The sequence below is a fragment of the Chiloscyllium plagiosum genome, unplaced genomic scaffold (assembly GCF_037043375.1).
Source record: "Chiloscyllium plagiosum isolate Xiang-an unplaced genomic scaffold, Cpla_swu_hap1 HiC_scaffold_24, whole genome shotgun sequence".
Classification (NCBI taxonomy): Eukaryota; Metazoa; Chordata; class Chondrichthyes; order Orectolobiformes; family Hemiscylliidae; genus Chiloscyllium; species Chiloscyllium plagiosum.
The window spans coordinates 32629544-32649085 of record NW_028270162.1 but is presented as its reverse complement, the minus strand read 5'-3'; positions in this window follow the sequence as shown (position 1 = coordinate 32649085).

Here is a 19542-nt window from a genome sequence, read left to right as displayed (position 1 = left end):
CTCCACTGGTCACAGGCTTCCAGTCTGAAAAACAACCCTCCAATACCAGCCTCTGTCTTCTACCTTTGAGCCAGTTCTGTATCCAAATGGCTAGTTCTCCCTGTATTCCATGAGATCTAACCTTTCTAATCAGTCTCCCATGGAGAACCTTGTCGAACACCTTACTGAAGTCCATACTGATCACATCTACTGCTCTGCCCTCATCAATCTTCTTTGTTACTTCTTCAAAATACTCAATCAAATTTGTGAAACATGATTTACCACACACACAGCCATGTTGACTATCCCGAATCAGTCCTTGCCTTTCCAAATACATGTACATCCTGTCCCTCAGGATTCTCTCCAACAACTTGCCCACCACTGAGTTCAGGTTCACCTGTCTATAGTTCCCTGGCATGTCTTTACCACCCTTAAATAGTGGCACCACGTTAGCCAACCTCCAGTCTTCCGGCACCTCACTTGTGACTATCGATGATACAAATATCTCAGCAAGAGGCCCAGCAATCACTTCTCTAGCTTCCCACAGAGTTCTTGGGTACACCTGATCAGGTCCTGGGGATTTATCCACCTTTAACCGTTTCAAGACATCCAGCACTTGCTCCTCTGTAATCTGGACATTTTGCAAGATGTCACCATCTATTTCCCTACAGTCTATATCTTCCATATCCTTTTCCACAGTAAATACTGATGTAAAATATTCATTTAGTATCTCCCCCATTTTCTGTGGCTCCACACAAAGGCCGCCTTACTGATCATTGAGGGGCTCTATTCTCTCCCTGGTTACCCTTTTGTCCTTAATATATTTGTAAAATCCCTTTGGATTCTCCTTAATTCTATTTGCCAAAGCTATTTCATGTCCCCATTTTGCCCTCCTGATTTCCCTCTTAAGTATACTTCTACTTCCTTTATACTTTTCTAAGGATTCACTCGATTTATCCTGTCTATACCTGACATATGCTTCCTTCTTTTTCTTAACCATACCCTCAATTCCTTTAGTCATCCAGCATTCCCTATACCTACCAGCCTTCCCTTTCACCCTGACAGGAATATACTTTCTCTGGATTCTTGTTATCTCATTTCTGAAGGCTTCCCATTTTCCAGGTGTCCCTTTACCTGCGAACATCTGCCTCAAATCAGCTTTCGAAAGTTTAGATTAGATTTTTAGATTACATTACAGTGTGGAAACAGGCTCTTCAGCCCAACAAGTCCACACTGACCCGCCGAAGCGCAACCCACCCATACCCCTACATTTACCCCTGCACCTAAGACTACGGACAATTTAGCATGGCCAATTCACCTGACCTGCACATCTTTGGACTGTGGGAGGAAACCGGAGCACCCGGAGGAAACCCATGCAAACATGGGGAGAATGGGCAAACTCCAAACAGTCAGTCGCCTGAGGCGGGAATTGAACCCGGGTCTCTGGCGCTGTGAGGCAGCAGTGCTAACTGCTGTGCCACCGTGCCGCCCCACTTTCTCTTTGAGAGAAAGTGAGGGCTGCAGATGCTGGAGATCAGAACTGAAAATGTGTTGCTGGAAAAGCGCAGCAGGTCAGGCAGCATCCAAGGAGCAGGAGAATCAACGTTTCGGGCATATGCCCTTCTTCAGGAATGAGGAAAGTGTGTCCAGCAGGCTAAGATAAAAGGTAGGGAGGAGAGACTTGGGGGAGGGGCTTTGGAAATGCGATAGGTGGAGGGAGGTCAAGGTGAGGGTGATAGGCTGGAGTGGGGTGGGGGCGGAGAGGTCAGGAAGATGATTGCAGGTTAGGAAGGCGGTGCTGAGTTTGAGGGATTTGACTGAGACAAGGTGGGGGGAGGGGAAATGAGGAAACTGGAGAAATCTGAGTTCATCCCTTGTGGTTGGAGGGTTCCCAGGCAGAAGATGAGGCGCTCTTCCTCCAACCGTCGTGTTGCCATGGTCTGGCGATGGAGGAGTCCAAGGACCTGCATGTCCTTGGTGGAGTGGGAGGGGGAGTTAAAGTGTTGGGCTACGGGTGGGTCGGGTTGGTTGGTCCGGGTGTCGCAGAGGTGTTCTCTGAAACGTTCCGCAAGTAGGCGGCCTGTCTCCCCAATGTAGAGGAGGCCACATCGGGTGCAGCGGATGCAATAGATGATGTGTGTGGAGGTGCAGGTGAATTTGTGGCGGATATGGAAGTGTCCCTTGGGGCCTTGGAGGGAAGTAAGGGGGAAGGTGTGGGCGCAAGTTTTACATTTCTTGCGGTTGCAGGGGAAGGTGCCGGGTGTGGAGGTTGGGTTGGTAGGGGGTGTGGACCTGTCGAGGGAGTCACTGAGGGAGTGGTCTTTTCGAACGCTGATAGGGGAGGGAAATATATCACTGGTGGTGAGGTCCGTTTGGAGGTGGCGGAAATGACGGCGGATGATATGTTGTACATGGAGGTTGGTGGGGTGGTAGATGAGGACCAGTGGGGTTCTGTTCTGGTGGCGGTTGGAGGGGCGGGGCTCAAGGGCGGAGGAGCGGGAAGTGGAAGAGATGCGGTGGAGGGCATCGTCGACTACGTCTGGGGGGAAATTACGGTCTTTGAAGAAGGAGGCCATCTGGGTTGTACGGTTTTGGAACTGGTCCTCCTGGGAGCAGATGCGGCAGAGACGAAGGAATTGGGAATATGGGATGGCGTTTTTACAGGAGGCAGGGTGGGAGGAGGTGTAGTCGAGGTAGCTGTGGGAGTCGGTCGGTTTATAGTAGATGTCCGTGTCGATTCGGTCACCTGAGATGGAAATGGAAAGGTCTAGGAAGGGGGGGAGGAGTCTGAGACTGTCCAGGAGAATTTGAGGTCGGGGTGGAAGGTGTTGGTAAAGTGGATGAACTGTTCAACCTCCTCGTGGGAGCACGAGGCAGCACCGATACAGTCATCGATGTAGCAGAGGAAAAGGTGGGGGGTGGTGCCAGTGTAGCTGCGGAAGATGGACTGTTCCACATATCCTACGAAGAGGCAGGCATAGCTGGGGCCCATGCGGGTGCCCATGGCTACTCCTTTGGTTTGGAAGAAGTGGGAGGATTGGAAAGAGAAGTTGTTCAGGGTGAGGACCAGTTCAGACAGTCGAAGGAGGGTGTCAGTAGAAGGGTACTGGTTGGTACGGCGGGAAAGGAAGAAGCGGAGGGCTTTGAGTCCTTCGTGATGGGGAATGGAGGTGTACAGGGATTGGATGTCCATGGTGAAGATAAGGCGTTGGGGACCGGGGAAGCGAAAATCATGTAGGAGGTGGAGGGCGTGGGTGGTGTCCCGAACGTAGGTGGGGAGTTCTTGGACTAAGGGGGACAGGACCGTGTCGAGGTATGCAGAGATGAGTTCGGTGGGGCAGGAGCAGGCTGAGACAATGGGTTGGCCGGGGCAGTCAGGTTTGTGGATTTTGGGCAGGAGGTAGAAACGGGCGGTACTGGGTAGTGGGACTATGAGGTTGGAGGCGGTGGATGGGAGATCCGCTGAGGTGATGAGGTTCTAGATGGTCTGGGAGATGATGGTTTGGTGGTGGGAGGTGGGGTCATGGTCAAGGGGGCAGTAGGAGGAGGTGTCCGCGAGCTGGCGTTTAGCCTCAGCGGTGTAAAGGTCGGTGCGCCAAACTACTACCGCGCCTCCCTTGTCTGCTGGTTTGATAGTGAGGTTGGGGTTGGAACGGAGGGAGTGGAGGGCTGCACGTTCCGAGGGTGAGAGGTTGGAGTGGGTGAGAGGGGTGGAGAAGTTGAGGCGGTTAATGTTGCGGCAGCAGTTGGCTAGGAAGAGATTGAGGGTGGGTAAGAGGCCAGCACGGGGTGTCCAGGTGGATGGGGTGTGTTGGAGGCAGGAGAAGGGGTCGTCAGAGGGTGGGCGAGAATCTTGGTTGAAGTAGGCACGGAGGCGAAGGCGGCAGAAGAATTGTTCGATGTCACGCCACATGTTGAACTCGTTGATCCGAGAGCATAGGGGAATGAAGGTGAGGCCTCTGCTGAGAACTGATCTTTCATCCTCAGAGAGGGGTAGTTCTGGAGGGATAGTGAAAACACGGCAGGGCTGGGAGCTAGGACCTGGTGTGGGGCTGGAGCTGGGAGTGGGGGCGGGGTTGGGTGTGGGGCGGGGACAGAGATCGGCGTGGGGGCGGAGTTGGGCATGGTGACGGAGATCGGCGTGGGGGCGGAGTTAGACGTGACGGAGATCGACGTGGGGCGGGGTTAGACGTGACGGAGATCGGCGTGGGGGTGGAGTTAAGCATGGTGACAGAGATCGGCGTGGGGACGGAGACAGTTTCGAAAGTTCTTGCCTAATACCGTCAAAATTGGCCTTTCTCCAATTTAGAACTTCAACTTTTAGATCTGGTCTATCCTTTTCCATTACTATTTTATATCTAATAGAATTATGGTCGCTGGCCCCAAAGTGCTCCCCCACTGACACCTCAGTCACCTGCCCTGCCTTATTTCCCAAGTGAGGTCAAGTTTTGCAGCTTCTCTAGTAGGTACATCCACATACTCAATCAGAAAATTGTCTTGTACACACTTAACAAATTCCTCTCCTTCTAAACCTTTAACACTATGGCAGTCCCAGTTGATGTTTGGAAAATTAAAATCCCCTACCATAACTACCCTATTATTCTTACAGATAGCTGAGATCTCCTTACAAGTTTGTTTCTCAATTTCTCTCTGTCTATTGGGGGGTCTATAATACAATCCCAATAAGGTGATCATCCCTTTCTTATTTCTCAGTTCCACCCAAATAACTTCCCTGGATGTATTTCCAGGAATATCCTTCCTCAGCACAGATGTAATGCTATCCCTTATCAAAAATGCTCCCCCTCCTCTCTTGCCTCTCTTTCTATCTTTCCTGTAGCATTTGTATCCTGGAACATTAAGCTGCCAGTCCTGCCCGTCCCTGAGCCATGTTTACGTAATTGCTATGATACCCCAGTCCCATGTTCCTAACCATGCCCTGAGTTCATCTGCCTTCCCTGTTAGGCCCCTTGCTTTGAAATAACTGCAGTTTAATTTATTAGTCCTACCTTGTCCCTGCCTGCCCTGACTGTTTGACTCACTTCTGTTCTCAGCTGTACCCATCTCAGATCGATCTCTTTCGTTAATATCTATCTCCCTGGGTCCCACCCCCCCTCCCCCTCCCACCTTACTAGTTTAAATCCTCCCGAGCAGTTCTCGCAAATTTCCCTGCCAGTATATTAGTCCCCTTCCAATTTAGGTGCAATCCGTCCTCTTTGTACAGGTCACTTCTACCCCAAATAAAATTCCAATGATCCAAAAATGTGAATTCTTCTCCCATACACCAGCTCCTCAGCCATGCATTCATCTGCTCTATCCTCCTATTCCTGCCCTCACTAGCTCGTAGCACTGGGAGTAATCCAGATATTACTACTCTTGAGGACCTCCTTTTTAAATTTCTGTCTAACTCTCTGTAATCTCCCTTCAGAATCTCAACCTTTTCCCTTCCTATGTCATTGGTTCCAATGTGGACAATGACCTCCTGCTGGCCCCTCTCCCCCGTGAGAACATTCTGCACCCTCTCTGAGACATCCTTGATCCTGGCACCAGGGAAACAACACACTATTCTGCTTTTTCTCTGCTGGCCACAGAAAAGTCTGTCTGTACCTCGGACTACAGAATTCCCTAACACAATTGATCTCTTGGAAGCTGACGTACCCCTCGTTGCATTAGAGCCAGTCTCAATACCAGAAACTCGGCTGTTCGTGCTACGTTCCCCTGAGAATCCATCACCCCCTACATTTTCCAAAACAGCTTTTTACCTTGTTCAGCACTCTGTGCTTTTGGTCAGTCCTTGCTATCTTCCTCTCTCTCTTAAATTTATAGAACACACCTACCCTCATAACAGTGTGCTGACAATTTGTGGCTCATGCACTCAGTCACTTACATCCCTTTACACCTTGGAATTCCATATGTTCTTCTCCGTTTAAATAATACTCTGCTTTTTATTCCTTCTATCAAACTGAGTAACATCACACTTTCTGACATTATACTCCACCTGCCAGTCACTTAATCTATCCATATCAGTCTACATCCTTCCTATGTCATACTTACAATGTACTTTCAGTTGTCAATCTGAAAAGGACATAATTACTCATACTCTGTTTTCTGTCGGCCAGCCAACCATCACTCCATGCTATCATGTTACCCTTACACTATGACCTCTTACTTTGTGCAGTAACCATATACATGGAACCTTGTCAAATGCCTTCTGAAAATCCAAGCACTGTACATCAAAGGGCTCCTGTTTGTTCACAGCATATGTTACTCTTTCAAAGAATTCTAACACACTTATTAAACACAATTTCCATTTTACAAATCCATGCTAAGTCTTCCTGATTTACCAAATGTAATTCACATGGGTGCCTTTAAAGCGTTAAAACATACCTTGGTATTTCATGAGAGGATAATGAAACAAGGGAGGATTTTGAATAAAAAGCCAAGGTCTTTTTATTAGGGCAGGGAAATCCAAACCTAGAGGAAGTCAATTTAAGGTGAGGCTGGAAAGATTTAAAAGGGACCTGAAGGGCAATGTTTTCAGAGAGGGTGGTGCTTCTATCGAACGAGCTGCCAGAACAGTACAGACAGGTACAACTATAACATTTGGACAGATACATGGATAGGAAAAGATTAGAGGGATATGGGCAAAATGTAGGCAAATGGGATTAGTTCAGTTTAGGAATCTTGTTGGTATGGACAAGTGGGCTGAAGCGTCTGTTTCCGTGCTGGATGACTCTAAGATTCTAAAGTCAGAGAACTCTATCTTCCCCAGAATAAGGGGAGTGCAGTAAATGCTGGCTTTGCAAGAAATGCTCACATCCTAACTTAAATAAAAGATATGTGACATTCTATTCTCTTTGGTTTTTGAAAAAAGCCTATTCAGTCATGAAAATAGAATCAGAGAAATGTTTTACCTTTAAAAACAAGGAACCATACAAGTAGCACTGTGTGCCAATTTACAGAAGAGGCAGCAGCTATGTCTATGTACCATTAAGAGGTGAATTTTAAACTGTTGTCATTCACTATGATGTTGACAGGATGTGCTGTGTTATTTCATGACTTGTTACTTAGCCCACACATAGTGGGTGCTGGTGTTACATGTACTATCTATGGTCTTCCAGCTAACTCGACTGGTCTTATCTTCAGCTAAAGATCCCACATTGTTGTTCCATCAATCCTTGAGTTTAGCGCATTTCCGTTAAAGAGAAGTTGTAACATGATGACACCATGGCTTTGAAGATTCCACTGAGCAAAACTGAAACCATAACTAACTCCTTGCTATCCCACAGAACAACAACCTGCCAGAAGGTGAAGTTATTGCAAAGGACTCACCATGTGGATTCTGCTGCTCTGGTCAAATTCGACAGGCGACACCCTTGTCCACGGATCACACCACATTCCATACAGCAAAAATAAGATCCTGGCAATATGGTTCAAACTTGGAAGAGCACAGTTTATTTATATCTACCCACTGGGAAGCTTAAACAGACACCGAAATTAATACCTGCTCCTGGAAAGTCCAACTTCAAGCAGAATTCCAGACAGGACAGTTCTTATTACCAAAAGCAAATCAAAACAGGGAAATGTCAGAAAGAACTGAAAGCATCTTTACAAACCACTACAGGCCAAAATAATCCATGAGCAATTAAGGCAGTGATGACTAAATATACTATAACTCAGAGTGAAATTAACTTTCGAAAAGCTGTGAAAACAACCTAAATCGTTGCTATCATTTCTGGATAGCACTAAAGCAAATTTGCAAAAAGTTAAAAGATGACAGCATTTGCCTTTCTTTGCTTTCCCTAACATACATTAATGACCTAGCCTTTCTTGTACAGGAGGTAATTACAATGCTTGCAAATGAAGCAAAACTTGGAAGCATTCTGAATTGTGTGGAAGACAGTGTAGATTTTCTAAAGATTAGACTAGTTGACAGAATAGACAAAGAAGTCACAGATAAAGTTCAATGTGGAGAAATGACAACTGCTTAATTGATAGGAAGGATATGAAGAGATCACATAAAATACCTTTGTATGCCAGAAGTTTAAAAAAAAAACTCTAAACGAAATGATATTTATTACACACCTTACATCACAATGGACATTTGGCAGTTTCAGCATGGGATGTCACAAATGGTTCTGGATATTATACAATCATCAGCTAATGTCTTCACTTCTGGCCTCATCGTAGAAAGAAGGTCTTTGAAGCAGCTGGAGATGGTCTGTGGAGAATACTATTCTCCAAACTTCTTACAAAGATGTTGGAGCTAAAATGATTGGTCTCCAACAGCCACAATGTCATCTCTGAAGCTCAGTTATTTTGTTCAGGGTTGCAACAAAAGTGTAACACTGCCAGAAATTGTGTGACCTTGGTGGAATCCAAACTGAACATCGATTAAACAGGTTATTACTAAGTAAGTGCCATTTGATAGCATTGTTTATTGTTTTGCCACTGACTGAAAAATAGACTGTTAAGGCTGTAATTGGCCAGATTGGATTTGTTCTTTTTGGGGGGAGGATCAGACAACCTGGACAGTTTATTGGGTAGATGCCAGTGTTGTAGCTGTACTCAAGCAGCTTAGTTAGAGCTGTGTTTCATTCTGGAATATACATCTCCATTCTGTCAGCTGACATGTTAAGGAAAATACCTCTTTCTATATCCATGCTTTCAGCAATTCCTTAATGCCATAAAATAAATCAAACTGACTATGATGCTGGAGATCCTAGCAACAGGCCATCCATTTGGCACCTTTGGCTGAAGATGGATGCAAATCCTTGAGCTTTGGCTTTTGCACTGAGTCGTTTGGCTCCCCCATTGTTAAGGATGGAGATGGTTGTGATTCCTCCATCTCCAATTACTCCAAGTTACAATCTGGTCAGTGGGAAGCTTGGAATAATGCATGGTCTGCCCAGCTGTTTTCCTTCCCAGTATGTGAGTGTGTGGGCCATGCCCACATTGGACAGAGGTGCTGCCATCCAACCAGGAGGCAGTGCAACATTTTTGTTAATCTTCTTTGATCAAGATTCTTATCACATCTCCCACGAGTTGCAAAACCTTTCCATTGCTGTTTATCTAGATTGAGTTAACAAAGAATCATCTATATCCTGTTATTTGACACTTTTATGTTTTATTTAACTTCCTTCTTTTCATTGCTAGCTGCATCTTTTGTGACCTTTGCATTCTGAAATATTTGGTCCAGAAAATCCAATATAGCTGTGTTTGCACACAGGGCATGCTGCAGATTCCCTAGCACAAGCCAAAGGGATATTGAAGATTCTGCTGGGCTATTCGTGTACACATGGAATCCTCCAAAAGTCTCCATTTAAATCAGTGATTTCACAGGATTCTAATGAAATTAAATGAAATTGTTAGGAAAAGGTAGACTACTAAATACACAATCTAACTCCCAAGTAACTAATAAGCTGACCCAAAAATGTCCATCACATTCGTCCAACAATACCTGCCTCAGACCATACATAGGAGAAAGTGAGGTCTGCAGATGCTGGAGATCAGAGCTGGAAATGTGTTGCTGGAAAAGCGCAGCAGGTCAGGCAGCATCCAGGGAACAGGAGAATCGACGTTTCGGGCATAAGCCTTCCTGAAGAAGGGCTTATGCCCGAAACGTCGATTCTCCTGTTCCCTGGATGCTGCCTGACCTGCTGCGCTTTTCCAGCAACACATTTCCAGCTCAGACCATACATACCCATCCCTGCTAGACCAGACCTGAACACACCCTTCCCCCAGTGCACACCCTTGCAGCTGGAGGGGGGGGTTGCAACTTGGCAACCTTGCTGCCTTCCTGGATCCAGATTGGCACATAACCATTCTCTACTGATCTGTTGGACACCGCTCATCCTGACCGTCCCTCACCTGCCAGACCCAATTTCTACCACCACCTTCAACCTACACTAAGTACTGCTTCATTTACCTTGCACCTTGGCACCCCACCTCCTTGTCATGATGTCTGATCCAGCTGACACCTACCCACGTGGCACCCTATGCATCTGGAACTCTACTTACTTGATGTCCTACCTGACAAAGCATGCAGCTGGCCTACATTCTCCTGAGTTAGCACCTTACCCAGCTGACACCCTGGATGTCTCGCACCCTGCTAAGTTGGCAACATACTAATCTGGCATCCTATCCTGCACTCATCTGGCATCCTACCCATGAGATCATACTCCCTCCCCAGCTGATGTACAATCTCATTGGAATCTTACTGACCTAGCACTCTATCACCCAGTATCCAACTTACATGGCCAACTGTTTTTCTTTCTATGTCTGGCATCCTACTTTCATAGCACCTGAGCATCCCACTTACCTTATGTACTTACACTTTGACAGCAGCAGTCAAAGTGACTGTCAAGGTCATTTAATGTCAGAATGTGGCAGCAGATTGCTGTGAAAAGAGTACGTGGTTTGTCTTCCTTTGACAGCCCTGAGCTATGAGAGAATGGTAAGAATGGAATTATGGCTCTGCACTTCTGAGGGAACCTTGAGCAGAATCTCTTCCCATAATTATGGAGTTCTCTTTTTTGTAAAAATAGAAGGGCTAGAGTGGCCACTGCATGAGATTGCCACTCCTCAGAAAATGCAACCCCACATTTTGTTCTGGTGAAAGGTGCTCAATTTGAAACATGATTGGGAGGAGCCGATGTTGGACTGAAGTGAAAGTGAGCACTGCAGATAAAGTCATAGAGTCATTGAGATGTATAGCATAGAAACAGACCCTTCAGTCCAAGTCGTCCATGCTGACCAGATATTCCAACCCAATCTAGTCCCAATTGCCAGCACTTGACCCATATCCCTCCAAACTCTGCAATTGTACCAGCTTCCACCACTTCCTCTGGCAGCTCATTCCATACATGCACCACCTTCTGCATGAAAAATTTGCCCCTTAGGTCAATTTTCCTCCATCACCCTAAACCTGTGCCCTCTAGTTATGGACTCCACCACCCCAGAGAAAAGATTTTGTCTATTTATCCAATCCATGCCCCTCATGATCTTATAAACCTCTTAGGTCACCCCTTAGCCTTCAACATCCAGGGAAAACAGCCTCAGCCCCAGCCTATTCAGCCTCTCCCTACAGCTCAAAGCCTCCAACCCAGGCAACATCTTGTAAATCTTTTCTGAACCCTTTCAAGTATGAATAGGAAGGGCTTGGAGGGCTATGGGCCGGGTGCTGGCAGATGGGACTAGATTGGGTTGGGATATCTGGTCGACATGGACGGGTTTGTGAGAAACGAAGCTCACTCATTTCAATAATTTCAGTCCAAGACAAGATCTGAATCACTAGTATCATTTATTTGGCTCTTTCAAGAGGGGTGTGATGTCTACTGTGTACAAAGGCAGTCACCCACACACTGAATTCAACTACACGACATTTATATAATTCATTCCTATTCCATCCTCCCATTGCTCCTCCCCTGTTTACATCTCCCACTTCTCTAAGACCGGCGCCCATTACTCTTGTTCATCTCTTGCCTTATCCGGCCTTGTCTGTGACAATATGCTTATTGCTGGCCTCACAAGGCTGTTTGACCACATCCCGCCATGGTCCATTGTTAGGTGTATCCTCCTTCACTGCCATCTGCTTCCCTCACTTGTTATGATCTTATGACTTCATGACTTTTTGCTTGTGGTTTGTTCTTGTTTTTGCAGAAGCGGGAAATAGATACTTATTACTACTGTTTGTACAGGCATATCTAGCTTAACCCCCTCCCCTCACAGCACCTTATCTATTTGTCTGTAACATCTACCATTGTTTGCAGGCATATTTCATTCTTGTATGCACATTTTAGCTAATACAAAAACAATTATGTATTTCCTTCACATAGTTTTCATTCTTGTTGACTCAGCTCTTGGCTGAAACAATTATACACTGGTGTGAGTTCATTTACCTTGCATAAGTAATTATGATTGCAGAAGTAACACTACTTTACCTATATCCCACAGGTTGGACCGAAGACTCTGTTTCCATGCTGTACATCTCTATGACTCTAAGTTTCGCAACATCCTTTCGATAGGAAGGAGACTAGAATTGCTTGCCATATTACAAAAGTGGCCTAACCAACATTTTACACTTCTTACATTTACAGTCACATTCTCAAGATAATTTAAGGTTTTATAACAAAAGGTGACATCTCAGCTCTGACAATGCATTAAAGGTGTGAGTCAGACCAATCTTGAGTCAGACTGGTTCTATTTCCCAAGTGGAATTTACAAATATTACATAAATTCACTGCCTGCATTGACTGCTTGCTGATTCTACATTTTTTGAGCAAAATAGAATGTATCTGCAAACATAATTCTGCAAATTCAAATTTACCCCATAAACTTGTATGTGTGCGCGCGTGCAGGAGAGACAGAGTGAATGTGTGCATGTGAGTGTGAGTGTACGTGAGAGTATGTGTTTGCATTTGTGCAAGCGTGATAAAGTGTGTATGTGAGAGTGTAATGGGGTACTCGATGAGAGGGTGCATGCTTAGGTGTGAGTGTGGGTGATGTATGTGCGTATGAGAGAGAGCTTGTGTATGAGAGAGGGTCTGCAAGTGTGAGTATGTAAGAATGTGTGTGCGTGTGTGAGAGAGTGTACAGTGCAGTAGGGTTACCTGTAGTGTGACATGAACCCAAGGTCCCAATCTAAAACATTAATTTTATTTTGTTGTCCACAGATTCTGTGCGATCTGCTGAGTAGTTCTAGTAAACCGACAACTCCTGAGCTAATTAGAATCCAGAACATAAAACACTGTATATCATAGTTTGTGTTTTATTACACCTTGATTTAATTTTGCAAAAAACAATATTCTCATTGTTTCCTATTGTCAAGGATGTGTGGCCAAATGCTATTCTAGCTATGTTTATGGGGGTAGGATTACATAACAATGTCTGACAGAAACACACCAACTCCACCTCCCAAAGACTGCAACAGAGATTCTAACTGAGAATGGACACAGGAGGCATAAGGTAAAGGTTGTATCCCCATTATTCTGGCCTTTGCCAAATCACAGAATTTTCAGGAACACAGATGGTCATGTGGCAGGATCAGCCTGGGAGTTTTTAATCCCATTTACAAAGCATTGTTTAACATGCAGTTCACAACCCTTCTGCATTTTGTTATTAGGCCATCTTGCATTGGGCAAAATAGAATGTATCTGCAAACATAATTCTGCAAATTCAAATTTACCCCATAAACTTGTATGTGTGCGCGTGTGCAGGAGAGACAGAGTGAATGTGTGCATGTGAGTGTGAGTCCCTGCCTCTGAGCCAAAAGCTCTGGACATGTGTTCCACGACAGGATTCTTTGGACAAGTAAGGTGGCCAGACAGATAGATTGATTATCAATATGTAATCTTTCCAATTGCACTTTGGCAGACAGTAGGATCAGGAGAATTTCCTGGTCAATTAACTGGATAAAAGTGGCATTCCCCAAACTATAGCCATAGGCCAAAGGCTGGCTCTCTATTCCAGGAGAGATTAGATCTGGAAAGAGGCATAAACTTGTGCTTTGCCTTGTACTCCACTAGCTGTGAAAAAAACAAGCTTCAGAGACAAATTTCCCATTAACCTTTTCGATTATATTTTGCATTTGATTACTCAATTTTAGTAGTACATGCACATAGATCCTAAAATCCTCCTAGCTTTACTGCTCTTAACTTTCTGCCATTTATTTATTTTTTAATCTCTTGTTTTTGATCCAAAACAGATGATCCCACATTTACCTCTGTTTCAGGTTGCCATACTCACTTAATCTATCAATGTTTCTTTGTAATTTTTTCCTCACTTTCAAACGGTTGATTAGATCAGCATTCCAACATGTCATTGGTAGACTTGGATATATGACCATAGAAGTTTCTAAGTCACTGAAAAATACATTAAGTAATCAAGGCCCTGCTGTTTAGAAATTTATAAGCCTGCACTCATCCTGTTCTTTCAAATTGAATATATATGTAAACCCTAGCCTGTCCTCTTCTGCCATAAACATTTCCCCACCTTCAACTTCAACACCTTCCTTAATAAAATCCAATATGGTTTATTCAATATGACTCACCATTTAAAAGTTGCTGTTACCCAGTTATTCTATCCTTGAATATAGATCCCAATAATCTTCTCACAACAAAGTTAAGAGCAACAGGTCCTGTACTTTTCTGAAACAAAAACAGAAATTGCTGGAAAAGCTCAGCAAGTCTGGCAGCATCCGTGGAAAGAGATTCAGAGTTAATGTTTCAGGTCTAGTGACCCTCAGAACTGGGGTAATCCCTCCACAAATAGACTTCACCCCTTAGTGTTCACAGTCAACAGCTGAAATCAGCTTGACACTTGGAATTGCTGTTAGCCTGAGAGTCTGGAAAAAGTGAAAGTTCCATCCAAAGAGTAAACCATGCGATTCCTAGAAAGCCCTCCTGGGAGTTCCAGTGGGACACCTACTTAACTGAAGCTTCCTATTTTCACATTGCTGCTCAAAACACAACACATTAACACAGATCAGTAGACTGCAATCGTCCAGGTCAGGTGTCAGATAAGTCACAGAGGAGTATACAGGAAGATTTATAGATTTAGTAAGTTTATAGAGCAACACGCAGCATCCCAAACATCCTTTCTGCCTTCTGGAGGAATACTCCTCCAATGTTATTTCTTTTCTGGCCTCATTCTAAAGTGTCCTCTAGGTGGCGCTGGAATAAAATGTTGCTGCATTGCCTGATCGCAGCATGATTCTTTGAGGAGTGACTGAGCAAAAGTGTAAAAAGTTGTGACAGATTAAAAATGGGGAAGTGCGGTAATCTGCACTTTACATCCAAGAAAGTCATCAAGTTATTTTTGTAATGGTAAAAGAATAGAAACTGTGGAGGTGTAAAGTAATTTATGGGCTAAATGGGTTCTTTCTCAATTCAATGATTCTGAAAATGGATCAGAACACAAAGGGAAGAAGTTACATTTGTTTTTCTGACCCCAATCTGGATTATTGTGTTCAGTTTTAAATAGCAGACTTCTGTACACTGTGACTTCTGAACATCTGATCTCCGTCTGTTTGTCACTGTGACCTGACTCATCACTAACCTAACCGTCCCTCCTCTGTCAAAATCATCTTAGGGATACAAAACAAACTGTTCATGTACCTGTCAGTCCAGTGCCGTAAAGCTGCACACTTTTGAATTGCACCCCTTTGCTTCACTGAGACAAATCCTTATAAACCTTGCCATACTTGATTAATAGAGAAAAAACATTATCCACTGACAAGTAATTGACATGGAGCAGCAAAACTATGCTTTGTGCACATCTTGTTCCTATACTGTATTAAAAAAAATCCAGAAACATATAAACCCTCGCCTTCCTCTAACCCTTTATCCCAATTCACTTTCTTCCTCTTCACTCAAAGACAATGGTGATACTAGAAACAGAAGGTATTAGTGAAATAATTGCAGTTTCTATCAACCATGGACCAATTCCTATACTGCAACCAAGCTATATATCCAGGCCAATTGTTCATTTCCCTCTTGCCAAGCTTTAGGATTGCCTCTGAAATTGACACACAAGTAACAAAACTTGATTGGTCAATTGCAAGTTCATGATAAATATTGTAAAATTTAAAGAATAATTAACATTTACTATGAGTAATAATAAATGGCTCAGCAAAAATGTTTACTTAGAAATGTATGTAGGTTCAGTCAACTTGATAGAAAGGATAGCAAGGGAGGGAAGAGCTAGCCTTGGATAACCAAGGAAATAAAGGAAGGCTTCCAATTAAAAGCTCAGGCTCTGAAAGTAGCCAAGAGTAGTGGGAAACAGGAAGATTGGAAAAACTTTAAAAAGCAATAAAGAACCACAAAGCAAGCAAGAATGAAAGGCAAGATAGATTAACAATGCAAACTAACACAGAATATAAAAACAGGTAGGAAAATATATGAAGTGGAAAAGGGTGGCTAATGTGGACATAGGTCCCTTGCAGAGTGAGAAAGGGGAATTAATATTGGGTAATGCTGAAATGGCTGAGGCCTTGAATAACTATTTAATGTCAGGCTTCACAATGGAAGATGTGTCTAATGTGCCAAAGTAGGATGCTAAGGATACAATGGGAGATGAGGACCTCAATTCAAATGTAGTCACTAAAGGTGTAATGTTAAGTACACTTGAGGGTCTAAAGGTATATAAGTACCCTGGTCTTGATGGAATGCATCCCAGGGTGCTGAAAGAAATGGCAGAGGTTAAAGTAGATGCGTTAATAGCAATTTATAAAAATTCACTGCACCCCGGGCAGGTCCCAGTAGACTGGAAGACAGTTAATGTCACGCCGCTGTTTAAAAAAGGGTGTAGGCAAAAGGCAGGTAACTATAGGCCAATTAGCTTAACATCTGTAATTGGGAAAATGCTGGAGGCTATCTTTAAAGAAGAAATAGCGAGCTGTCTTTGATGGAAAGGGTACCATCAGGCAGACAGAGCATGGATTCAAGAAGAAAAAGTCATGTTTGGCAAACTTATTGGAGTTCTTTGAGGATGTAACAAGCATGGTGGATGGAGGGGAACAGGTGGATGTTGTATACTTGGATTTTCAAATACAAGGCATTCATTAAGATGCCACATAGAAGACTCATCCATAAGATAAGAATGCAAGGAGTTGCAAGGAATGTACTAACATGGATAGAGGATTGGTTAACCATTAGAAAGCAGAGAGTTGGGATAAGTGGTTGGAGATCAGTGGCGAGTGGGGTGCCACAGGGGTGAGTGTTGGGCCTGCAACTGTTTATTATTTATATAAATGATGTGGAAGAGGAGACTGAGTGTAACGTATCCATATTTGCTGATGACACTTGAAAGGCAAACTGTGCAGAGGATGTGGTGGGTCTGCAGAGGGATTTAGATAGGTTAAGTGAGTGGGCAAGGATCTGGCAGACAGAGTACAAAATTGGTAAATTTGAGGTTATTCATGTTGAAAGTAAAAATAGTAGGTCAGAGTATTATTTAAATGGTGAAAGATTGCAGCATGCTGTTGCACAGAGGGACTTAGGAGTGCTAGGAATTGATTTGCAGGTGTAACAGGTAATCAGGAAAGCAAACAGAATATGGGCTTTCAATGCTAGAGGATTGAATTTAAGAGCAGGGAGGTTCTGCTGCAAGGTATTGGCGAGGTTGCATCAGGCGTATTGTGCGCAGTTCTTGGTCTCCTTACTTGAGGAAAGATATACTGGCTTTGGAGGTGGGGCAGAGGAGGTTCACCAGGTTGATTGTGGAGATGAGAGGGTTACCCTATGAGGAGAGATTGAGCTGTCTGGATCAGTACTCTCTAGAATTTAGAAGAATGAGAGGGGATCATGTAAAAACATAAAATTATGAAAGGGATAGGTAAGATAGAGGCAAGCAAGTTGTTTCCACTGGGCAAGACTAGAACCAGGGCACATGGCCTCAAGACTAGGGGGAATAGGTTTAGGACAGACAGTCTTTTCCCAGACAGTGAGGAATCTATGGAATTCTGTGCCCTAGGAAGCAATAGAGGCAACTTCATTAAATAAAGTCAAGAAATAGCTGAATGGGTTTTTGCATGATAGGGGAATTGAGGGTTATGTGAGGAGGAGCTGAGATGATGGATAGGTCAGACATGATCTTAATGAGTGAGAGAGCAGGCTTGACAGGCCAAATGGCCTACTCCTGCTTCTATTAACATGAAACTATGAAACAACAGGAAAAAATATAAGAGGATGTGTTTCTCTTCTTCATGAAAAATAAATTAAATTATTTGTCATGTATTTGTTCTGCTGTTTACCTTTACATATTGGTCACACAGAGAGACTCCACCTTTCTCAAAAAACATGTTACAAATGGAAAATGAGACTGGCTGAACCTTAGAGGAGAACATTCTGGAAATATTTCTTTCTTTCTCTGATCTTTACACAAACTAAGAATCCAACTCTTTGTGATAAAAAAAGTTTGTCCACAGAAACCAATGTTACAATGGAAAATATTGTAAATGTTGGTTAAACAAAGTTATATTTTTACCATTGTGTTACCACATAATATCATATGCCTCCATTATGTTTCACAACACTTATTTCAAACATTACATCCTACTTCCTTTTTATTCTACCTCTTTAACTGGAATAAAGCTGATGTCATTTTTCCTATTTATATGTAGTTTGGAGGCTTTTGTAAATTCTTTGAATTTTTTTTCAGTAAACCACTCCAAACTTATATTACATTTCCGACTGGAACCATCTTAACATTTTATTCTTCTCTATTTATCAGATTGCACAATTTTCCCAGAATGCACCAACTTGGAGGAAGATAAATCTTGAGGTTTGTTGGACCTGATTCAAATACAATTTCTCCACTTGATGTTCTATCTGTTAGATATCCTTCACATGGGCAACATTCCTTGTACATCTAATTTGTCCTCTACTTTATTTGGAAGAATCTTAACTTTGAATTCACTTTAGGACAATAACACTCGCTCCTACATCAAACTCAAAATTGACAGTAAACAGACATTGCTAGAGAAACTCAACAGGTCTGCTAACATCTGTGAAGAGAAAGCATGGTTAATATTTTGAATCCATTGACCCTTCTCCAAACATCGTCTTACAGTTCAACAAATGTAATATTCCTTTGTCATGTTTGAACATTTTCTGTGCCTGTGAGGCCTTCTTATTCCACTGTACTGACATTGGTTCATTGTATCTGTGTTTGGTTTAGTCATAGTATTGACTTGTCAAGTGCCTCTTTAGAATTTCCTCACTTTATAAAATGAATGGACCCTGTTGTTCTCCTAGGTAGGTCTTCATCTCTCATGATGTCTTTGACTCTTTCTGGTTTTTGCCTCCTACACAACCCGTATTGTTTTCTCCAAAGTTAACTCTTACTTGAACTGTAGAAAAGCTTATAAAGTTTGATCAATAAATCCAACAATAATTTTCTCTTTAATTAATTCTGATTTCAAAGCTCTACAGTCAGTTTTCCTTAATCTGTAGAGGCCATTAATGAAATTATTTACCAATTTCCCTGGAAATTGAACTCTTCTGTTCAATCTTGCTTTTTCAAGGATTTTACCAGTTCTTAAACTGAGTAATAATCAGAAGTTTTTAAGACATTTTCAAAAGTATCTGTACCCTCTTTAATGTTATGTTGATTGTGACACTACTCTGCCTTTAACAGATATATTCTGGTCTGTTTCGCTTACAGAAGGGAGTTATCACAGTGGTGCTGAAATATCTCCTTCAGATCGGTAGTTGGTAAACCTCTTTGAGTTCTCCCTTTTCTTTAAAGTAAGACAAATGAATCATGAGTCGATGGACTCAAGTTCACACAGACCAATAGAATTTTCATTTTGCTTTGGAGGGTTTTACTGGCTGCTGGAGCTGAAGGACTGAGTCAAATTTCTTAAATTGAGTAACGATCAGAAGTTTTTAAGACATCTTCAACAGTATCTGTACCCTTTAAAATATTATGTTCATTGTGATGATACTGTACCTTTAAGAGATATGTTCTGCTATTAGAGGAAAGTTTTAGTCAGAGAGGCTTCCTCTTAAACAACAAAAGAGACAGATTGTTTCTTTCTACTGGTCTGGGAGACAACACATG